The sequence below is a fragment of the Ambystoma mexicanum genome, chromosome 5q (assembly GCF_040938575.1).
Source record: "Ambystoma mexicanum isolate Mex_15411 chromosome 5q, UKY_AmexF1_1, whole genome shotgun sequence".
Classification (NCBI taxonomy): Eukaryota; Metazoa; Chordata; class Amphibia; order Caudata; family Ambystomatidae; genus Ambystoma; species Ambystoma mexicanum.
Window position 1 is genome coordinate 1,333,227,197 of NC_090933.1, and position 21,772 is coordinate 1,333,248,968.

At 48.8% G+C, this 21,772-nt stretch overlaps 1 pseudogene; it reads right to left on the minus strand.

The window, feature by feature from the left end:
• The window catches only part of LOC138498090 (zinc finger protein 850-like), a 376,054-nt pseudogene extending 358,436 nt beyond the window's left edge, over nt 1-17,618 (minus strand).
• Between the last annotated feature and the right edge of the window lie 4,154 nt (nt 17,619-21,772).

Here is a 21,772-nt window from a genome sequence, read left to right on the forward strand (position 1 = left end):
TCTGTACTGGAGAAAGCTACTACACACTTAACATTGACATTTCTATGCAGAATGAGGCTGGGCTATCTGCTGTAATTTGCAACTCAATTTAATGACATGAGCAAAGGTTTTTCATGGCACGATGAAGCAAATATGAATGCTTTACCTGTACACATAAATATATGGTTTAACACATACACTGCAGCAACCAAGATCCATGTCAGGGGCGTGCTGCTCATCCAGTCCAGGTTTTTATTGCATTATAATCTTTCAGGTTAACTGTACATGTTCTCCTCAATGCTTTCCCCATGAGCCACCTGGGACCTCTGTGTTTACAAGTCAGGTAGGCCTCACCGGTGAATGGATCTTCTGATGACGGCCCATATCCCCACCTCAAAGCTCAGATTTTCTCACTTGAATTTATCATATGATGGCACACAAAGCAGACTTCTGAGTAAAGGTTTTCTTGTGCACTGGTTCAGTTTCCTGCCAGCGTAGACGATTTCAGGTTTGTGCAGGTCAGAGCCCAGAGTGAAGCTTTGCATGCATTTTGTGCGCCATTACAGTTTCTCCGCAGTTTGCTGCATCAGATGCCTGGAGAGAGGAGAACCCGTACTGAAGCTCTTCTTGCACTCCATGCACTGGTATGGTTTCCCCTTCAGTATGTGATAACAGATGAGAGCTCTGAGGGAAGCTTGACAAACACTCAGTCCACTGGTATGGTTTCTTCCCAGTATGGATCCTCTGATGTGATAACAGATGAGAGCTCTGATTGAAGCTCCTCTTGCACACTGTGCACTGGTATGGCTTCTCTCCAGTATGGATCCTCTGATGTGTTAACATATTAGATTTCAGAGGGAAGCTTTTCTCACACTCTGTGCACTGGTACGGTTTCTCTCCTGTATGCAGCCTCAGATGCCTGGACAGATTGGAGCTCTGAGTGAAGCTCTTCTTGCACTCCGTACACTGGTATGGCTTCAATCCAGTATGAATCCTCAGATGTGATAAAAGATTAGAACTCAGAGTGAAGCTTTTCTCACACTCTGTGCACTGGTATGGTTTCTCTCCAGTATGGATCTTCTGATGCCTGGAAAGAGAAGAGCAATGCCTGAAGCTTTTCTTGCACTCCGTGCACTGGTATGGTTTATCTCCTGTATGCAGCATCTGATGACTGGACAGATTAAAGCTCTGAGTGAAGCTTTCCATGCACTCTGTGCACTGGTACGGTTTCTCTCCTGTATGCAGCATCTGATGCCTCGACAGATTAGTGTGATGAGTGAAGCTTTTCTCGCACTCCGTGCACTGGTATGGCTTCACTCCAGTATGGATCCTCTGATGTGATAACAGATTAGAACGCAGAGTGAAATTTTTCTCACACTCTGTGCACTGGTATGTTTTCTCTCCAGTATGGATCTTCTGATGTGCTAACAGAGTGGAGTTCTGGGTAAAGCTTTTTGTGCACTCCGTGCACTGGTATGGCTTCACTCCAGTATGGATCCTCTGATGTGATAACAGATTAGAACGCAGAGTGAAATTTTTCTCACACTCTGTGCACTGGTATGTTTTCACTCCAGTATGGATCTTCTGATGTGCTAACAGAGCGGAGCTTTGAGTGAAGCTTTTCTTGCACTCCGTGCACTGGTACGTTTTCTCTCCAGTATGGATCTTCTGATGTGCTAACAGAGTGGAGCTTTGAGTGAAGCTTTTGCCACACTCTGTGCACTGGTATGGTTTCTCCCCAGCATGGATCCCCTGATTTGCTAACAGATGAGAGCTTAGAGTGAAGCGTTTTTCACGCTCACTACCCTGGTGTGGTTTTGCCCCCGTCTGCAACATCTGCTTCCTGGACAGATGGGAGCCATGACTGAAGCTTTTCTCATGCCCAGTACACTGTGCCATTTTGCCAGCAGGATGTTGTGATATCTGTACAAGTGTGAGCTTTGGGTGATGCCTTTTTGAACTCAGCGCTCCTGTCTCTTCTCAGTAAAGATCCTGTGATGTGAGCCGGGATGCAGGTTCTGAGCAGAGATGCAGTGCAGAATGGGTGCTCCCATGCATCGAGCCTTAGCCTGATGTCTGATCACTCCCCCTCAGTTGACTCGTAGTGCTGTACTTCGCTACAAGGGCTGATGCAGTTATCACTGCTGCGCACCTGTAAATGAGAAATAAAAGCCGGTGAGTGCAAGAGTTAAGAAGGGGGGGGGGGCTTTCAGACTGTTAGCCAAATCTTACAGTAGGTCAAATGTAATAACTAACATTGCTATCACATTATATATGGCGCTTCATTACTGCCTCCAAATGCTTTAATAATATATGCTATTTCCCAATGTAAAGGTACTGCATGGAAAGAAACCGGGAAGGGTTAAATGCTGAGTCAGCACCACTGGGAGTTGAACCTGTATCACGCAAGGTGAATACAGATGCCGGGGGCGAGCACCTACCTTGCTGACTTATAGGGTGAGGGGTACCCCTAAAGAGGAGGTCAAGGCATGTGGTGCAAATTGGCTAGAATGCAGGGGAAGTATTTTTGTTGTTTGGAAAATTCTGTTTGGGGCCACGTGACTGAATACACCATGTTGATAGCACCAAATGTCAGTCGTCCAATGTGTTCCTCAGGTTGTTTCAGATATTGGGGTCACTGCCTGCCTATTACTCACCACCCTTTGGGGTGCAAGAGGAAAGTGTGGAGTGTATCAGTACAGGCAGAGTTATACTGTTTCTCTGGTTCATCTGGTGCTAATGCAGAGATCACAAGTGCTGGGGTGTCCCTGCATCAGCCCCCTGTGGGGTATAAACAGTGCAGTAGTGTGCATCATAGGGCAGGTCACACTGCTCGCTCTAGTTCATCTGGTGCGAATGCAGAGATCACAAGTGCCGGGGTGTCCCTGCATCTGCCCCTGTGGGATATAAACAGTGCAGTAGTGTGCATCAGAGGGCAGGTCACACTGCTCGCTCTAGTTCATCTGGTGCGAATGCAGAGATCACAAGTGCTGGGGTGTCCCTGCATCTGCCCCTGTGGGATATAAACAGTGCAGTAGTGTGCATCAGAGGGCAGGTCACACTGCTCGCTCTAGTTCATCTGGTGCGAATGCAGAGATTACAAGTGCCGGGGTGTCCCTGCATCAGCCCCCTGTGGGGTATAAACAGTGCAGCAGTGTGCATCAGAGGGCAGGACACACTGCTTGCTCTAGTTCATCCAGTGCTAATGCAGAGATCACAAGTGCTGGGGTGTCCCTGCATCAGCCCCTGTGGGGTATAAACAGTGCAGTAGTGTGCATCAGAGGGCAGGTTACACTGCTTGCTTTGGTTCATCTGGTGCTAATGCAGAGATCACAAGTGCCGGGGTGTCCCTGCATCAGCCCCTGTGGGGTATAAACTGTGCAGTAGTGTGCATCAGAGGGCATGTCACACTGCTTGCTCTGGTTCATCTGGTGCTCCTGCAGAGATCACAAGTGCTGGGGTGTCCCTGCATCAGCCCCTGTGGGGTATAAACAGTGCAGTAGTGTGAATCAGAGGCAGGTCACACTGCTTGCTCTGGTTCATCTGGTGCTAATGCAGAGATCACAAGTGCTGGGTTGTCCCTGCATCAGCACCATGTGGGATATAAACAGGGCGCTAGTTTGCATCAGAGGGCAGGTCACACTGCTTGCTTGAATTCTTAAACTGAAAAGTGCATTAACAATGAGGTGCTGGTGACCTGTTCATCGGTAGCCTCTGGTGTAAAGCAAGTGTTGACAGAGCCATCAAAAGCTACGTTAGGCAGCTCCTCAGCTGATCTGCTGCTGGAGGTTCTACTCCAAAGTTCACCAGTGCACTGTTGCTGATGTACTCATCTCATTTAGCATAGGAGTATATACGGTGAAGTGCCTATTGGGCAGGAATCATGTAGATGGCCCCTGGGAGAGGAACCTCACCTGCTGCTGGAGGTGGTTATGCAGAGTTCACAAGTGCTGCTGCTGAGGTGTTCATCATCTCTTTTAGCATAGGAGTATATAGGGTGAAGTGCCTAGTGGGCGGGAATGTGGATGGCCCCTGGGGAAGGAAGAGCACCTGCTGCTGGAGGTGGTTCTACTCCAAAGTTCACCAGTGCTGTTGCTGGTGTGCTCATCATCTCTTTTAGCATAGGAACCTCAAAGGGTGGGTGGCTAGAAGCAGTAATGAGGTGATGGCCCCTGGGGAGGATGTTCACCTGGTTCTGGAGGTGGTTCTGCAGAGTTCATCAGTGCTGCTGCTGGTGTGTTCATCATCTCTTTTAGTATAGGAGTATGTTGGGTGACCTGCCTAGTGGGCAGGAATGATTTGGATGGACCCAAAGGGAGGATGTTCACCTGCTGCTGGAGGTGGTTCTGCAGAGTTCCCCAGTGCTGCTGCTGGTGTGGTCATCATCTCGTTTAGCATAGGAGTATCTAGGGTGAAGTGGCTAGTGGGCGGGAATGTGGATGGCCGCTGGGGGGAGGAAGAGCACCTGCTGCTGGAGGTGGTTCTGCAGAGTTCATCTGTGTTGCTGCTGGTGTGTCCATCATCTCTTTTAGCATATGAATATCTTAGGTGACATGCCTAGTGGGCAGGAATGATGTGGATAGTCCTTGGGGAGGATGTTCACCTGCTGCTGGAGGTGGTTCTGCTGAGTTCACCTGCATCTGCTGGTGTGTTCATCATCTCTTTTAGCATAGGAGTATCTAAGGTGACCTGCCTAGTGTGCAGGAATGATGTGGATAGTCCTTGGGGGAGGATGTTCACCTGCTGCTGCTGGTGAGTTCATCATATCTTTTAGCATAAGAGTAGCTAGAGTGAAGTCCCTAGAGGGTGGGAATGTGGATGGCTCCTGGGAGGAAGCTCACCTGTTGCTGGAGGTGATTCTGCAGAGTTCACCAGTGCTGCTGCTGGTGTGTTCATCATTTCTTTTAGCATAGGAGTATAGGATCTAGGGTGAAGTGCCTAGTGGGCGGCAATGTGGATGGCCCCTGGGAGAGGAAGAGCACCTGCTGCTGGAGGTGGTTATGTAAAGTTCACCAGTGCTGCTGCTGGTGTGTTCATAATCTCTTTTAGCGTAGGAGTATCTAGGGTGAAGTGGCTACTAGGCAGGATAGTTGTTGATGGTCCTTGGGGAAGGAGGGGATAGTTATTAACCTTCCCTTAAATTGCCATTAGGATTAGTGGTTACATAATAGTGGGGGTTTGAGGGCTGTGTCCTGTTCCACACTCCCGAGCTTCAGTGTCCAAGATCTTCTCTGCAGCACAGGTGAGATGCACTTACCTACAACAATGGGGAGATCGGTCACCACAGCCCTCATCGCCCAGTTGCCATCATTTACTTCACTTGGGTGACACAAGGTGGTTATAGAGTGCATCAAACACCAGCTACATTTTTTTTAAAAGCGCTTTAAACTGGAGCCACTGCTGAGGTAGAGACACTTGCATTTGAAGCATGGGAATGGACTAAAACAGCTGAATGTATGGTTAGTGAAAGGACACTCATCTCTGTCCCGCTACACTGACATCACCCACTCCTGTTGGTACGCCATACTGGCCTCTGAACGAATAACTAGTGGACCCGTACAAGATAGCAGCGTATAGTTGACAAGGGCTGGACTCTGCTGGTGCGCCATCATAGCCTCTGAACCATTGGCTAGTGGACTTGCAAAAGAAGCAGCTAATGGGCTGCTCAATGTTGAGAAGAGCTGGAACCCTACTGGTAAGCTAATGTAGCCTCTGAATGAATGGCTAGTCGGATTGTCCCGGATAGCAGATGCATGGTAGTGTATAAGTGAGATTAGCTGGAACCCAGCTGATGCCATCCTAGCCTCTTAACGAATGGCTAGTGGACTCGTACAAGATAGCAGCTGCATAGCAATGTTTTGTTGACAAGGGCTGGACTCTGCTGGTGCACCATCCTAGCCTCTGATCCATTGGATAGTGGATTTGTAATAGAAGCAGCTGATGGGCTGCTCAATGTTGAGAAGAGCTGGAACCCTATTGGTAAGCCACCGTAGCCTCTGAATGAATGGCCAGTGGAATTGTCCCAGATAGCAGATGCATGGCAGTGCATTGGTGAGAAGATCTGGAATCCTGCTGATGCCATCCTAGCCTCTGAACGAATGGCTCGTGGACTTGTGGAAGATAGCTGCTGCATGGTTGCTCAATATTGCGAAGGACTGGAATCTGTCATGTTTGCCAGCCAAGGCTGTGACTCCACAGGTCATTCACATCAACCATCTGAGCTGGGCTGATACTGAAGGTCTGACCCTGAAACTTGCAATGGAGGCATTACCACAGGAAGAGACACCTCAGTCTGTTTCCAGACCCACTCTAAAGATCCTCGGCAAGACCACCAGCTCTCTAGACACATCTACAAAAGACTCTGGAATAGATTAATCTGGCAAACCTCTTGAGAGTCAAGCGGATGCCTCGCTGAGAGGAAGAGTTTGAGATCTGGATTGATAGGGCCAGTCCTGTGGAAAAGGAAGGGACCTGCAAGTCTAGGGCAAAAAGGGGGAAAATCATTGAGGTTTTACAAGGAGAAGCAGCTGAGACCAGCCACTTTGAGCGCCCCTGGGCCAGATGTATCTGTGTGGAAAGTGCTCACTACGCGGCAGCATTAGAACATTCAGAATCTGGGACTGAGGTTCCCCTATGGTATTTGAACAGCAGAGGTGAGAAACTCCCAGTGTATGTGACTCACATGGAGTCACGTTTATAACTGGCTCATGTCACACAGATGCTGTCACACATAAAAACTGGATGTCGCCCTTGTGGAGCAAGTACTCACTGGGACCAGAGAAGACCAGATAATGCAACACAGAAGGAAAATTCACCAACCTTTATGGTCATCTATCCAGAAGGCAACACATATCAAGACCACAAATCAAAGTGGAATGTCATGACTCATGCCCGTGAAGCAGTCAACCACCACAGGATGTGACCACAAAGAAATGCAGAAGGGAGAGGAAGACCTGCAGCAGACGATGGATGCTCCTGCAGTGGGAGTACCTCTGGCCAAGCATCTCAGAGCAGAGTAAAGGGGCTGTGGATATGAACTGAATAGAGGGGTACCCAAGTGACCATGAGTCAAGAGTATCCTGACAGAGAAACCCCCTGAATAGAAGGGTACCCAAGTGACCATGAGTCAAGAGTATCCTGACATGGAAGCCCCCTGAATAGAGGGGTACCCAAGGGACCAAGCTTCAAGAGTATTCTGACATGGAAGCCCCTGATGAGGGGTACCCAAGGGAACAAGCTTCAAGAGTATTCTGACATGGAAGCCCCGGAATAGAGTGGTACCCAAGTAACCATGAGTCAAGAGTATCCCGACCTGGATGCCCCCTGAATAGAGGGGTACCCAAGTAACCATGAGTCAAGAGTATCCTGACATGGAAGCCCCCTAAATAGAGGGGTACCCAAGGGACCAAGCTTCAAGAGTATCCTGACATGGAAGCCACTGAAGAGGGGTACCCAAGTGACCATGACTCAAGAGTATCCTGACATGGAAGCCCCTGAAGAGTGGTACCCAAGTAACCATGAGTCAAAAGTATCCCGACATGGATGCCCCCTGAATAGAGGGGTACCCAAGTGACCATGAGTCAAGAGTATCCTGACATGGAAGCCCCCTAAATAGAGGGGTACCCAAGGGACCAAGCTTCAAGAGTATCCTGACATGGAAGCCCCTGAAAAGGGGTACCCAAGTAACCATGAGTCAACAGTATCCTGACATGGAAGCCCCTGAAGAGGGGTACCCAAGTGACCAAGCTTCAAGAGTATCCCGACATGGATGCCCCCTGAATAGAGGGGTACCCAAGTAACCATGAGTCAAGAGTATCCTGACATGGAAGCCCCCTAAATAGAGGGGTACCCAAGGGACCAAGCTTCAAGAGTATCCTGACATGGAAGCCCCTGAAAAGGGGTACCCAAGTAACCATGAGTCAACAGTATCCTGACATGGAAGCCCCTGAAGAGGGGTACCCAACTGACCATGAGTCAAGAGTATCCTGAAATGGAAGCCCCCTGAAAAGATTCCCAAGTGACCATGACTCAAGAGTATCCTAACACAGAAGCCCCTGAATAGAGGGGTACCCAAGTGACCATGGGTCAAGGGTATCCTGACACAGAAGCCCCCTGAATAGAGGGGTACCCAAGGGACCAAGCTTCAAGAGTATCCTGACACAGAAGCCCCCTGAATAGAGGGGTACCCAAGTGACCAAGAGTCAAAAGTATGCAGACATGGATGCCCCACTGACCTTCTGCTGAAATTGTGGCAAGGGCAGTCATTTTGGGGCCAGATGTAGATATCCTGGGACTCCCTGGAAAGAGGGAGAGTGATTGAAGGTCTACTGGGCGGTGGTCAGTCATTTTTTTCAAAAAGAAATGTTGGAAAAAAAAAATGTCGAATTCCGTTTTTTTAAATTATAAATTTATTTTGGGGTCCGGGAGTAAAAAAAAAATGGATAAAACAAAAAAATAAATAAAAAAGGGGGCTTGGGGGGGGAACCCCCCATTTCGAATAAAAAACGTATTAAAAAAAATTCGATATTTTTTTTTCAAAAAAATGACTTTCGACATTTTTGCATTCGAAAAAATGACTATAAACCCTACTGGGCCTCAGAACTATAGGGAAATGACAAACCCGGCTGAGGAGCTTCTGTGAATGCAGAAGGGATGTGAGCTAGGAGATGTCAACCTCCACAAACAGCTCAGATGCTGAAGAACGCTGATGAGCCTAGATGTACCAAATCCTGCGGCAAAGAAATCAGAGTTCTGGCCAATCCCATGGAACTCGTCATCTTAGTGGAGCACTGAACTGCTCACCATCCTCCATCCCTGAAAATGGCTGAAGAGAAAATTGCCTGACTCAATCAAAATTCAACTTTGTGGTTTGGCAAGCTTGCAGACCCATGCAGGGAGCCAGCTGACTAGATTAGGTCAGCAACATCCTCTTGCTGTCAGGTGCTGTCTGGAAAATGGAAGAAAGAAAAGAACAGACCCTGAACAAGGCCACCATTCCCAAAGGACAGTCTGTCACCATCCCTGTGGAAATCGGCTTCATGGTGGAAGGAGCTGCCACTCTGGTGGTCCTGGTGGAGGCCCCCATCATGGACAAACTAGCAGGAAGCATCTTACGGAAGGTACTGCTGATGAGAGTGGAGGACATGACTAAAGCCGCCATTCCCAAAGGACAGCCTGTCACAATTCCTGCGGGAAGCCGCTTCATGGTGAAAGGAGCTGCCACTCTGGTGGTCCTGGTGGAGGCACCCAGCATGGACGCACTAAGCAGGAGGTATCCTATGAAAGCTACTGCTGATGACAATGGGGGACATGACTGAAGCCACCATTCCCAAAGGACAGTCTGTCACCATCCCTGTGGGAAGCGGCTTCATGGTGGAAGGAGCTGCCACTCGGGTGGTCCTGGTGGAGGCCTCTGGCATGGAAACATTAGTAGGAGGCATCCTACAGAAGGTACTGCTGATGACAATGGGGGACATGACTGAAACCACCATTCCCAAAGGACAGTCTGTCACCACCCCTACGGGAAGCAGCTTCATGGTGAAAGGAGCTGCCACTCTGGTGGTCCTGGTGGAGGCCACCAGCATGGACACACTAGGAGGATGCATCTTACGGAAGATACAGATGACAACGGGGGGGCATGACTAAAGCCACCATTCCCAAAGGACAGCCTGTCACCATCCCTGCGGGAAGAGGCTTCATGGAGGAAGGAGCTGCCACTCACTGCCACTCTGGTGGTCCTGGTGGAGGCACCCAGCATGGACACACTAGCAGGAGGCATCCTAGAGAATATACTGCGGATGACAATGGGGGACATGACGGAAGCCACCCTTCCCAAAGGACATTCTGTCACCACCCCTGCGGGAAGCGGCTTCATCGTGAAAGGAGCTGCCACTCTGGCGGTCTTGGTGGATGCCCCCAGCATGGACACACTAGCAGGAGGCATCCTAGAGAAGATACTGCTGATGAGAGAGGGGACATGACTAAGGCCACCATTCCCAAAGGAGAGACTGTCACCACCCTGTCACCAGCAAGAACTGAATGTGAGCAAAACAGCGAATAAAAGTGGGTTGTTGGTGAGAAATAGCTGCACTCTGACCAATATTATCATGGGGGCTTGTGTTGGGGGTTTGTCGCTAATGTAAGAAAGGAGTGGGTCAGTTGAGCCCCCAGGCCCCATACATTATACGCGAAAGTTACACACTGCTAATGCACTTGTGGGGGACGCCTCCTTTGCCTTTCTGCAGCTATGGGGAAGAAGGCTCTGACATAAGCAGAGGTGGGGCTATTGCTAGACACACTTTGACTCCATTTTGTGTACCCTCGATGCCAACTTTGGACTAGGCCGCATTCTGGCATTGTGAAGTTTCACCTCCCTCACAGCAGCGCAGCGCACAGCGAGCACTGACATCCCCCACCTTTTTCCTCCTGCGCCTGTGCTTCCCATTCCCTTTCTTACAGATGCGCCGAGACAAGATGTTGCGAACAAAGAATGTATTATTTTAATTCTTCCTCTGAGATCACTGTCCTGTGTGTGTCAGGGCCAAACCATGACTTGTAGTTGTTCACCCATCTCAACAACTGTTCTCCTGCACCTCTCACCACCACTTCTAGAAAATGACTGCTTGTTCAACCTTGTGCCCCCCCCAAAGCTATTCTTTTCATGTACCAGAAGTGTGACCCTTCCTTGCTGACCATCCCAGAGTGCCTCCCAATAAAACAAGATTCTAGTCACAGTATATTCTGTCCTAAACTAACATGTGTCACTCCACCCCCTTTCTAGCTCTGATGTGCCAGACCTGTCAGCTATCAATCCCGACCCTCACAGGTTACCTCAGGGGCAAGACCCCCCAAACCCTTCACCTCGCTAGTGACCCAAAGTGGGATAGTACAAACGCACGTGTGCAATTTATAGGCTTCTAATTTATACCTAAAAGGTATAGTGATAATCATTATTTAATGCATGTCTAGCATAAGTGTGGGGAGTGAGCGCTTTCACTATAAAATGTCTTATCACAGGGGCCGATCTTTGATATGCAGCCCTCAGAGTCTTATGATTTCAAACGCAGTGGGGGTAGGTGTCAGCATTACCAGAATATCTGACCAATACAGAATAAGTATATGGGAGTGAGGTTGAGGTGGTGCGGGGTTAGGGTCTGGAAACCAGATGCGTTCAAGGAGAACTGCGATCATGGGTTCAGGGGCCTGGGCCTGGCCGGAGTGGGTTGCAGCAGGGTTTGCTCAGACATTCTCGTACAAGCAAATTTTGTCAGGGCTAGAGACTTGCTCCTTACAAAAAATGTTTACGCGATTTGCTGTGTGAACAGGGGATGGGCTGAGCTGACAGGTGGTGTGGGCTGGCTGTGGGAGTCACTGGGTGAGTGTGAAGTTATCCAGAGGAACAAAGTAAATCACTAGAAATTGTGCACCCCATTGGTGGATGGCAGCAAACAATTAATTTGTTTTTCAAAAATATTTCTAATGCCACTATGGTCTGAAGGGCTATTAGCTCCCATTCTGAGTGATGGTAATTTTTTTTCAATGTTTGCTTGCACAGTTCAAGGTTCAATTGTTTTTCGGCCTTGAAAGAAAGGGAGGATTCTGAAAGGAATGAATGAAGGGAGGGGAGTAATACAGTTAAATATGATAAGGTTCACCATTCCAAAACTGGACAAAGGAACATGTAATTTCATTTTATGAAAATGTGTTGATCTGAACAGAGTCTCTGTGTTACGGCGAGAGAATGGAAATGCTGAATATTATATAAGTTTTACTTTCGACGATTTTATAGACCAACGAATCAACGTATCATTAGCCGACCATTATTGCTGGCTTACTCTGTACTGGGTTGTTCTTTGTGGCACATTGCAACGCCATGCAAATACAACCTGTGTGTGTACTTATCTTTGTCCCGGGCACATGGGCAGTCCAGCTTCGAGATGCATGTAGTCCACCACTGGGTTCCCCCAGGTTCCACAAACGCCAAATTCTACGCTAATATTTAGTTAAAATGCTGTCTGTGTGTTCTTCGAATTGTAGCGTCAGCTTCCGCATCCCATTTCGAGCTGAACATACTCCATAGTACTAACCTCTGAAGCAAATTGTAGACTACTTTCCACATTGTTTTCTCTGTGTTCCCATTGTTTCATGTCTGTGTTCATCATTAGTTTTAACATGGGGCCAAATTCATGGGTAAAATGATACATTGTAATAAAGATCGGCTACTGAGACACATTTCTGTTATGTTTTTCAAACAGCTACTTCCTGCCTTTCTGCGATTGTCATTGATTCAGATACCAACTGACAAGTTTTTTTAACAGGCAGCTGCTGATACACTTGAATGGCTGGATCACCATGATGCTTTTTTTTGGGACGACAGCCACGGGCCGATATGCCCTTACGCAGTATAAGCGATAATGAGCAACCTGACATCGTTTACGGTGGCCAAGCGCCAAGCTGATGCCCAAGCCTTGCGATTCACAGTGCGTCCAATGCGCTTCTTATACCCAAAAGGTACACCGTGTGACTCACGATAAACATTTGTGGATCGAGAAGAAAAAGATTACCCATTTGCTTGAATATGGCAATCGCAGGATGTTCTGGGAGCGTTTATTGTGAAATAAAAGTACTTTGCAAACTGTAGAGTTTTGCTATTTCCTTTAAAAGTATAGTTCTATATTCAAAATGGGGACGCGCAGTGTTGTGAGATAATGTGTGTTGATATTCCGGGTTCTACATCAACCTACGTTAACACGTAGGTGATGACTGGGTGCGTTTGGCTACACTGTCCAGTAACGTCATGGAGATAGGTGTAGAATATCACTAGGTTTGGTGTTGTCAGCCTCAGGGGCGGGGGATATGATTTAGTGCCGCCAGGGCAGTCCACCTTGGGCGATGCAGCGACAGATATGATTAGCGCAAGATGGCCGCGCCCAGCTGCTTGGTTTCGCATGTGTAAAAAAGAGGAAAACTAGGGTAAGGTACATAGGAAATGTTTGTACGATCGATCAACGTATGCTTGAAAACACATTCCCGAACCCTCAGGACAATAATATTTTTGAGCGCACTATTCCTTTAAGGTAGCATACTTTTCCAAAGAATTTGTGTTACTAACTGATGCCTCTCTCACTGGGTTAGGAGCAGTTTTATCGCAAGTATGTGATGGATTAGATCACCCCATCCTAGTCACTAGCCGTAAACTCTTCCCACATGAAAGGAAATACTCTTTATTAGAATTGGAGGCCCTTGCCATCAAATAGACGATTGTCCATCTAAGATACTTCCTTGTAGGGAGTAGGTTCACACTTGTCAGCGACCACTCACTTTTAGTATCAATAAGTCAACAAAAGGACTCTAACCCTAGAGTCATGAGATGGTTCTTATACCTGCAACCCTACTGTTTTACTGTGGAACACCGAAAAGATAAAGAACAGGCGAACGTTGATTTCCTTTGCCGGTTCCCCTGTGAAACAGATGCGGTTACATTGCATAGGGGAAGGCTATGTGAGAAACCAGAGGGTGTCTCTCCCACTAGTTCCCGGGGATCGCCCTCTCAGGTGGCCAGGGCATGGCCATCGCCTTTGGATCCAGACCCTGGGGGTGGACCAGTGCAGGAGGATCAACAGATTGAGGGGTCTTCGGGAAATGGGGGTGCCTCAGACGATGGTAAGATGTGGTGTCCCCCCCCCCCTTTTTTTGTACATCCAAACCTTCCTATATTTTAGGATCCAATGTCCCAACTCCCCTCCCTTTCTGTACAAACACTAGGCAGAGGAAGAGGGTGACAGTTTACTAAACCAACTCTTACACATCATACTGGACATGTCCTGCTAATTGGGTCAGGCAAAGTCATGCACTTGACTTCAAATACATACACCTGATTCCAATTAGCTCCCCTCACACGGATAAAAGGTGGAATCTAGACATACACTCTGAGCAAGGTGGAAAGTATGAGCAGAACTTCTTGGGCAAAGGCAAACCTACTGGAGCAGAGCAACTGACCAAGGGACGAGAGCAGCGGGTCGAAACCCCAAGAGTTCCCTACAGGAGATTGTTGCCTCGACAGGGCCACGAAGGACACATGGAGAAAGCCAGATCCCAATATCGAAGATTGCATAGTGTTTCAAGGATGCCAGCGACCCTCCCGGGTGAACGATAGAGTTGGGGAGGAGGGGCCAAGCCTGTGGTACTAACCTTGACTCGTGAATTGGGATATCGAAAAAGCAATAAAGAACCGCACACATCCGTTGAGTTGGCAAGCGAACTGAGAGACTGGTGTGTGCTAAGAAAGTGTGATGTTTGCAATGATACATTGCAAGAGAAGGCTGCATGTGTGGGGTTGAGATGCGAGGAAAGGCAGATCTGTGAATGAATTTTAAAGTAAAGATAACTGTGGAATTAACGATACTGAGTACCGGATTGGTCCGTCGAAAAGGAGTAGCCCATTCGAAATTCTCAGTGAAAGGTGCATTGTCTCAGGCGATAAAAGTGAATGAACTTTAAAAGCAAAAGTGAGGGAAATGAACCCCGAGAGAAGGGGAGAGGAAAAGCTGAACATTGAATTCTAAGTCAAAGTGGTCATGCAGTGACCTGAAAGGGAAGCCCTGCACTTTCGAAAGTCTTTGACATCTGAAAAGTGGTCTGAACCCGACTGAGGGAGAACCGAAGGGTAAAAGGCTTGGGGAAGGGAGACCCGGCAAAGTATTGTTAAACTGTGAAAGGTCTGAGCCCGGCAGAGGAGGACCAACGTTGAACTTGTGATTTCTTTGAAGAGGTCTGAGCCTGACACAGGGGGTCTGGTGTGAACCTTTTGTTTTGTTGGAAAGACTGGAAGCAGAGCCATTGACATGGAAGGCCAGGCAGGCCTCGATCCACATTCCAAACTGTTTCAGTGTTACAGACGGAGCGAGAGTGTGTCATCCTGCCTATAGAGACTGCCTTATTCCATGCTGTCTAAATGTGGGAACATAGATCCTTTATACTTTTTTTGTACAAGAGATAGGGCAGTCATTAGGTTTGGTTAGCACATACACCATTTTGATTTGACAGACACGACTAAGACTGTGTTCTTTATTATTTAATTGTCCAGATGACTCCCATCCTAGTTATAGGGCAAATAAAACGTTTTTCCAAACTCCACGAAGTTAATAAAATATTTACAAATTTTATCTTATGGGCCTCATCACGACTTGGGCGGTAACGGTAACGCTATTAGCGCGGGCGGTATTAGCCCTACCGCCAAACTCCCCGGGGCTAATAGCACCAGATCACGAGTTCGGCGGTAATGTAAGTCCCCATTCCCCACTGAACCCATTCGGGAATGCCCCATTCCCCATTGGGCTCAATGGGGAATCTTCGCACTAATACCGCCGGTGGATTTCCCGCCGGCGGTAATAGCACGAATTTTCGGCGGATTTCCCCCCAGCTCAGAGGTGGGGCGAAATCCGCCGAAGCCCTGATTTGGCGGACCCTTAAATCCGGTGGTAATAGCGCTACCGCCGGATTTAAGGGTTACCACCGAAGTCGTGTTGAGGATACTTGTGATACCATGCCTCCCCTACAGCTGTAAGGGTTCATAAGTACGAGCCTAACACAGAGGTGGTAAATTTGTTGGCAAAGATTTTATTCAAGTAACAAAAGGAAAAGAAAATCCTATCTTGCTTTCTCGATCTTCCTCGCTCGCAATGTTGTTTACGTCTCTACTTCGGCTTGAGTGAGTCAGGCAGTAAGGCTGTCCTTTGGGTGGCGTCCCTAGGCTACTGCATACTTGGCATCCCTTCGGCTTCTCGTGGTCTGCTGGTTCTGGGCAGCACCCTGACGGACGGCGTTTTTGTTCCACCGCCGTCCCGGTCTGCCGCTTCCCTGCATATCTCTCTATGTGCGGCATTCAAATTTTGCCCTCCCTTCCTGCGGGACAGGTGTGACCAATAAACTAGTGCTTCTAATTTGTAACATGAGTAACCAATAGGCAGTCTCCGGCCACTAGACCACCTATTATGGTTCCCACAGGCATTACTTACTGCTCCATCCTTCCTCCTCGTCACAGTACTGAACTGATTAGTATTTTTTGCCCAGTCATGTTTAGTTTGATTTCTTGTAGAATGACGTTTAGTGTGATTGACGGCACTATGAAGCGTTGCTTTGTGCCTCATCACTTTACAACTGCAGAGAAATTGGGAGCTCCTATCTTTCAGTGTGGCGCAGGCCTACACAGGCAGGACAATGAGGTTTACCCCTAACCCTTTGCCCACAGCACCAGTCACTAGAGGGCTCGACTGCCACTCGAGGGCTCGACTGCCACTCGACACGTTTTTAAACATGCAGAAGCGTTCTTTCAATATAATGCCACAGTAGCACTGGTATTAGTTCACAATGTTCACAATGCAGCCAAAGGGTGTCTTTTAAAAAGAATGGCTACAGGCAACACCATATGCCATTAATGTCAATTGGCTTTGGTTTTGTATCTCCAGTACCTGGGGGGGCACACGGTTCCAACCACACAGTTCGCTGAAAGAGGGCCAGGGAGGTTCATAATGCAGCCAAACTTTTGTAACAAACAACGTTAATTTAAAAGGTGTCCATTCCCTTCGCAGACTTCACCGCCTTCGCAGACTGCACACTCCCACGCCACACTCCGAGAAAATGACTTGACCTTTGCTGTCAGATTGTCCTACACTGTCAAATTTTCATGGATCTGTATTTTGTACATTTCCTGCAGATAGCAATTTCTGACAGGTATGAAAAAATGACAAGACCTTTCCTGTCCGATTTTCCTACCGATAGGAATGTCTGTGAAAGGTCACAATGATAATATATATGTAAATACAATATACCTCCCACCTCCTGCCTCTAGGAACCCCCCCCCCCCCATTTGTCCTATTACCATTATTCTGCTCCCTTTCTTGGGAAAACGAACTCTGCCCCCTCAGGTACCCTCGGGTTGTGGAGGTAATTGACCCCCCCACCCCTCCACATTGGGGGCTGGAGGACCAAATACAGATTAATATAGTTCCCAGCGCTTCCTAATGTGGCAAGTGTGCTATTCAATGGGGAGATCACACACCCGTGCCCTAGGTGTGTGATATTGGGATGAATTCCGTGCACACTCATCATCTTCCAGTGAGTATCCCAACATCCTCCCAGCACGATAGCACAATCTGCACAGCCCAGCACACAGCACACTCCTGCACAGCCCATGACACAGCACTACCCCTCATGCAGCACACTCCTGCACAGCCCATGACACAGCGCACCATGTACAGTCCATCACACAGCACACACCTGCACAGCCCATGACACAGAACACTCAGCACTACCCATCACGCAGCACACTCCTGCACAGCCCATGACACAGAACACTCAGCACTACCCATCACGCAGCACACTCCTGCACAGCCCATGACACAGCACACCTTGTACAGCCCATCACAATGCACACTCCTGCACAGCACATCTTGCAAAGCCCATCACACAGCACAATCCTGCACAGCCCATCACTCACCTGATCAGTAGCTGATGTGCATTTCTGCTCTCTCGGCTGGGATTTCCTGCAGCTGAAAGGAGAGTTTCTGGGGCTGTAACTGGGCAGAATGCGGGGTGCCAACTCCAGACACGCACTGCTACAACCAGGAGCTTCTCCGAAATATGGGAGCCTCGTAGTGGCAATCATGTCCAAAGTACTGCGCGCGCCCAAAGCATGAGACACTGCTCCCCGGGACATGCACAGAGGCAGCACCTCAGTCTCAGAGACCCATTATATAATCTAGTGCACAAGCCCAGACCCTGAGACACTGATCCCCAGGACATGCACAGAGGCAGCCCCACAGCCTCAGAGACCCATTATATCATCTAATGCACAAGTCCAGAGCCTGAGACAGCGCTCCCCACGACATGCACAGAGGCTGCACCTCAGCCACAGAGACCCATTATATAATCTAGTGCACAAGCCCAGACCCTGAGGCACTGCTCCCCGGGACATGCACGAGGCAGCACCTCAGCCTCAGAGACCCATTATATCATCTAATGCACAAGTCCAGACCCTGAGGCACTGCTCCCCGTGTTAGTGCCTGGCAACACCCCGGGACATGCACAGAGGCAACCCCACAGCCTCAGAGACCCATTATATAATCTAGTGCACAAGTCCAGACTCTGAGACACTGCTCCCCAGGACATGCACAGAGGCAGCCCCACATCCCAAGAGCCCCAATGTTTCATCTAATGATCAAGCCCAGAGCTTGAGGCACTGCACCAAAGGACATGCACAGAGGCAGCAACTCAGGCACAGAGCCCCATTATTTAAACGAATGCTCATACTCAGAGCACGAGAGCCTGTAACCCAGGACACACTCAGAGGCAGCACCACATCCTCAGAGATCCATTAGATAATCGAATGATCAAGCCCAGAACATGAAAAACTGCACCCCATGACATCATACCAACCTACATCTCAAAATCAAAATTCCTGAGATGTATGCCCCGCCCACAGCCACACAAGACTCCGCCCACACGCCCCGCCCACCTGTCAAAAAGGTCGACTCGGTTGTTCTAGCCTTCAGTTTGCTTACTATAGTATTGAAAATAATTAATTCAATGCTATAGTAAGCAAAATTAACGTGGCACCGCGGCCGCCGCCTTAATAATAGTGCTTTCCATCCAATGACATGGATTGAAAGCAGCATTATTTTGTCTGCGGCGCCGCCTTCATTTTGCTTACTATAGCACTGAATTAATGATTTCAGTGCTATGGTAAGAAAAATGAAGGCAGCACCGCCGCCGTAATAATAGTGCTTTCAATCCAATGATATGGATTGAAAGCACTATAATTACGGCGGTCTGGGGTCGCATTGAGGGAGCAGCGGCCTCATGTAGTGGTGATGCGGGCAGTGGGCATGAACATTTCGCGCCGTTTCCGGGTCCCGTCCACTTCTCCACCCGATTGGCTAACGGCAGCAGCCAATCAGGTGAAGAATATGATGGGACCCGGAAAGAATCACAAAATTCCTGAGATTCAAGGGACTTTTCCAGAGACCCAGAGAAATGCTTAAAATTCCGGAGGTTAGGCAGGTATGCATGACATGCATAGAGGCAGCACTGCAGCCCTAGGAAATGCATAGAAGTAGTACCGCAGCAACCAGGACTTGCAGAGAGGCAGCCCCTGAGCCCCATTATTTAATCTAATGCTGGCGTAACACTGAGTGTGTTGAGAGCTCATACCTTGCTCATCTCTACCGAGAACCTGGGTTTCTTGTTTCTCCCTCATTGGCCTCATTATGTTTTTCAAGCCTCCAAGATAGCTGCAACATTTTTGTTTCACTAAGCTGCCTTGGGCTTGCCAGTGTTCCCCCCCTCCCATTTGTTGCACAGGTCGACATAGACCATTAGCAGCAACCGGGAGGCGGGAGCCAGCTCAGTGCACCAAGGCCCCTGTCTGCTTCCCTGTCCGCTGAGCGGCCGCTACATTAACCTTCTGCTACAGTCCAATCCTCCTTGCTATCCCTGGACTAATGGACTACCATGACTCTCTTACTTCATTCTCCTTGGGTAAGCTCCCTCCTCCTGATTGCCCTGTTTTTATCTTCTTGGGTCCTGTACTCACCACTCTCTGCTTGTACTCTCAGCCACACCTGCTATGTACTCTATTGTAGTCGTTTCTGTACTCACCTTTATGATCTGATTCCCACTTCTTCACCATAAGTACATCGTCTTAGATTTAACTTGAAAGTCAAACCTGGGTGTGTTCTGCATTTAACTCTGGCCAGTGACTGTTCCATACCACTGTACTTGCTTTCTCCTCCCTCCGCCTCCTCTCTCTTCTCAGCCATGGTGCTTTCTGTTTCTTCCATCTATTCCAACTGCTTCTCTATCAACTATCCTTCCCTTCTCACTAAGTCTGGAAAGAAGAAGTTTAAAAAGGATATCCTGGTCTCTAACCCAGGTCTCCCTGTTGCTGATAACATAACTATTCTAGCGCCTCTTCCAGACAGACCCTCACTGACATCCTCTTAGTCGTTCCTTCTCCAGATCTATGGACCCTGCATATGATCTCTGTGCTTTGTCCTGTCTCCTCCTCTCCCATTAATGGTGGCACTCGCTGGGAAGTCCTCATGGCTCCCTTCGACTCCTCTAAAGTCATCCTTAATATATACCAAAATGGCACTGTCATGGTCCAAGGCCCTCAGGCCAATCTTCTCCTCTTCGATAGGCGGTTCCCCCGCCTTATCAACTGCCTTTCATCTCCGGCTGTCCCCTCCCCTAATCCCTTGGCTACCTTGCCCACTCTTCCCTCCTATGCCCCATCTCAGGCTACCCCCACACCTCCGCGGGGCGTTCCTCAGATTTGTACCCCTCCCTGGAAGGTCTTTAAGGCTGGCAACCTTCTTCATCTTGCCATCTCAACTCTCGCTCTGCTGTCAAACACTCGTCTGACATCTGCCACCTCCTGAAGAACTGGATATTGATGTCCTTGGTCTTACAGAGACATGGTTCACGGCCAGCTCTGTCACCAGCTTTGACACTCTCCTCCCTGATGGCTACAAGATCCTCTCTGCACCCAGATCCAGCCGGCCCGGAGGGGGTGTAGCCCTGATATTTCCAGAGTGGATCCCTGCCACTATCATTCCCACTCACATTTACTCCTCTTTTGAATGCCTTGTCTGCATGCTTTCTCTCTCGTCTAGCCACTCTCTTACTGTTGCTACTTCCTACCGGCCCCCTGGTCAAATCACCTCTTTTCTCTCTGAGTGGGCAGATCTTGCCTCCTCTCTCCTTCCCTCTACCATGCAACTCCTCCTCCTACGTGACCTTAACATCCACCTCGATTATCCCTGTTCCTCCTCTGTGTTCTTTCGCAACCTCTGCGATTCCTTCTCCCTTTTATCCTCCCTTCTGGCCCGACTGACTCTGCAGGACACACGCCTGATGTCTTGATCTCCTCTGGCATCCCCCTCTCTATCCTTCTGACCACTCCTATCTCATGGAGTGAACACTGCCTCCTCTCCCTCTCTTCCCCCAAAGCCAAGCCTATCCCAATTTTGCCACCTACCTTTTCAGACATTCGGCCCATGAAGCGTGTGTCAGCTGAGGCTTTTGTTGCTATCTTCTGCCCCCCTTCCTCCTCTGACTGACTCACACCCTGACACAGCCCTGTCCCTTTTCTACTCTTCTATTTCTGATACTCTTGATGTTCTTTCCCCTGTCCCCTGTCATAAGGATCCGCGCCAAGCCCAAACCAAGTGCACTTCCTGGTATGACTACAATCTAGCTACACTTAAATGTAAGTGGAGGGCAGCTGAGAGGAAATGGAGGTCTTCCTGTTCATCCTCTGACAAACTGGCCTGTCGCCTGCTCCGAAGGCAATACCGCCTCTGTCCGCACCAAGAAGAGAGTCCACATTCAAGCCTGTGTCTCTTTGGCATCAAACAACTCAGCCAAACTCTTTAAAATTTGCAAAGAGCTGGCCAACCCTGCTGCAGTCTCTATGCCTCCTCTTGCCTCCCAGGCTCTCTGCAATGCCCTTGCCTCCAACTTTATCTCAAAAACTCAGGACATCCTGTCCACCCTCTCCTCCACTCCCCCTCATCTTGTCACTAATGTCGGTTATATCTTCTTCGGATGAAATAGCAGATTCTCCCCCTTCCCCCAACTCCTCACCTTCCACTTTTTGCTTGATCTTCCCATCCTTACATCTTGGAGGCTTCACTTTTTTCTTGTGAAGATAAGGACGCCCTCGATAGGATGCCACTGTGCCACTAAGATAGGGGCAACGGGGGTTATCCTACCGAGAGCATCTCATAGGGGG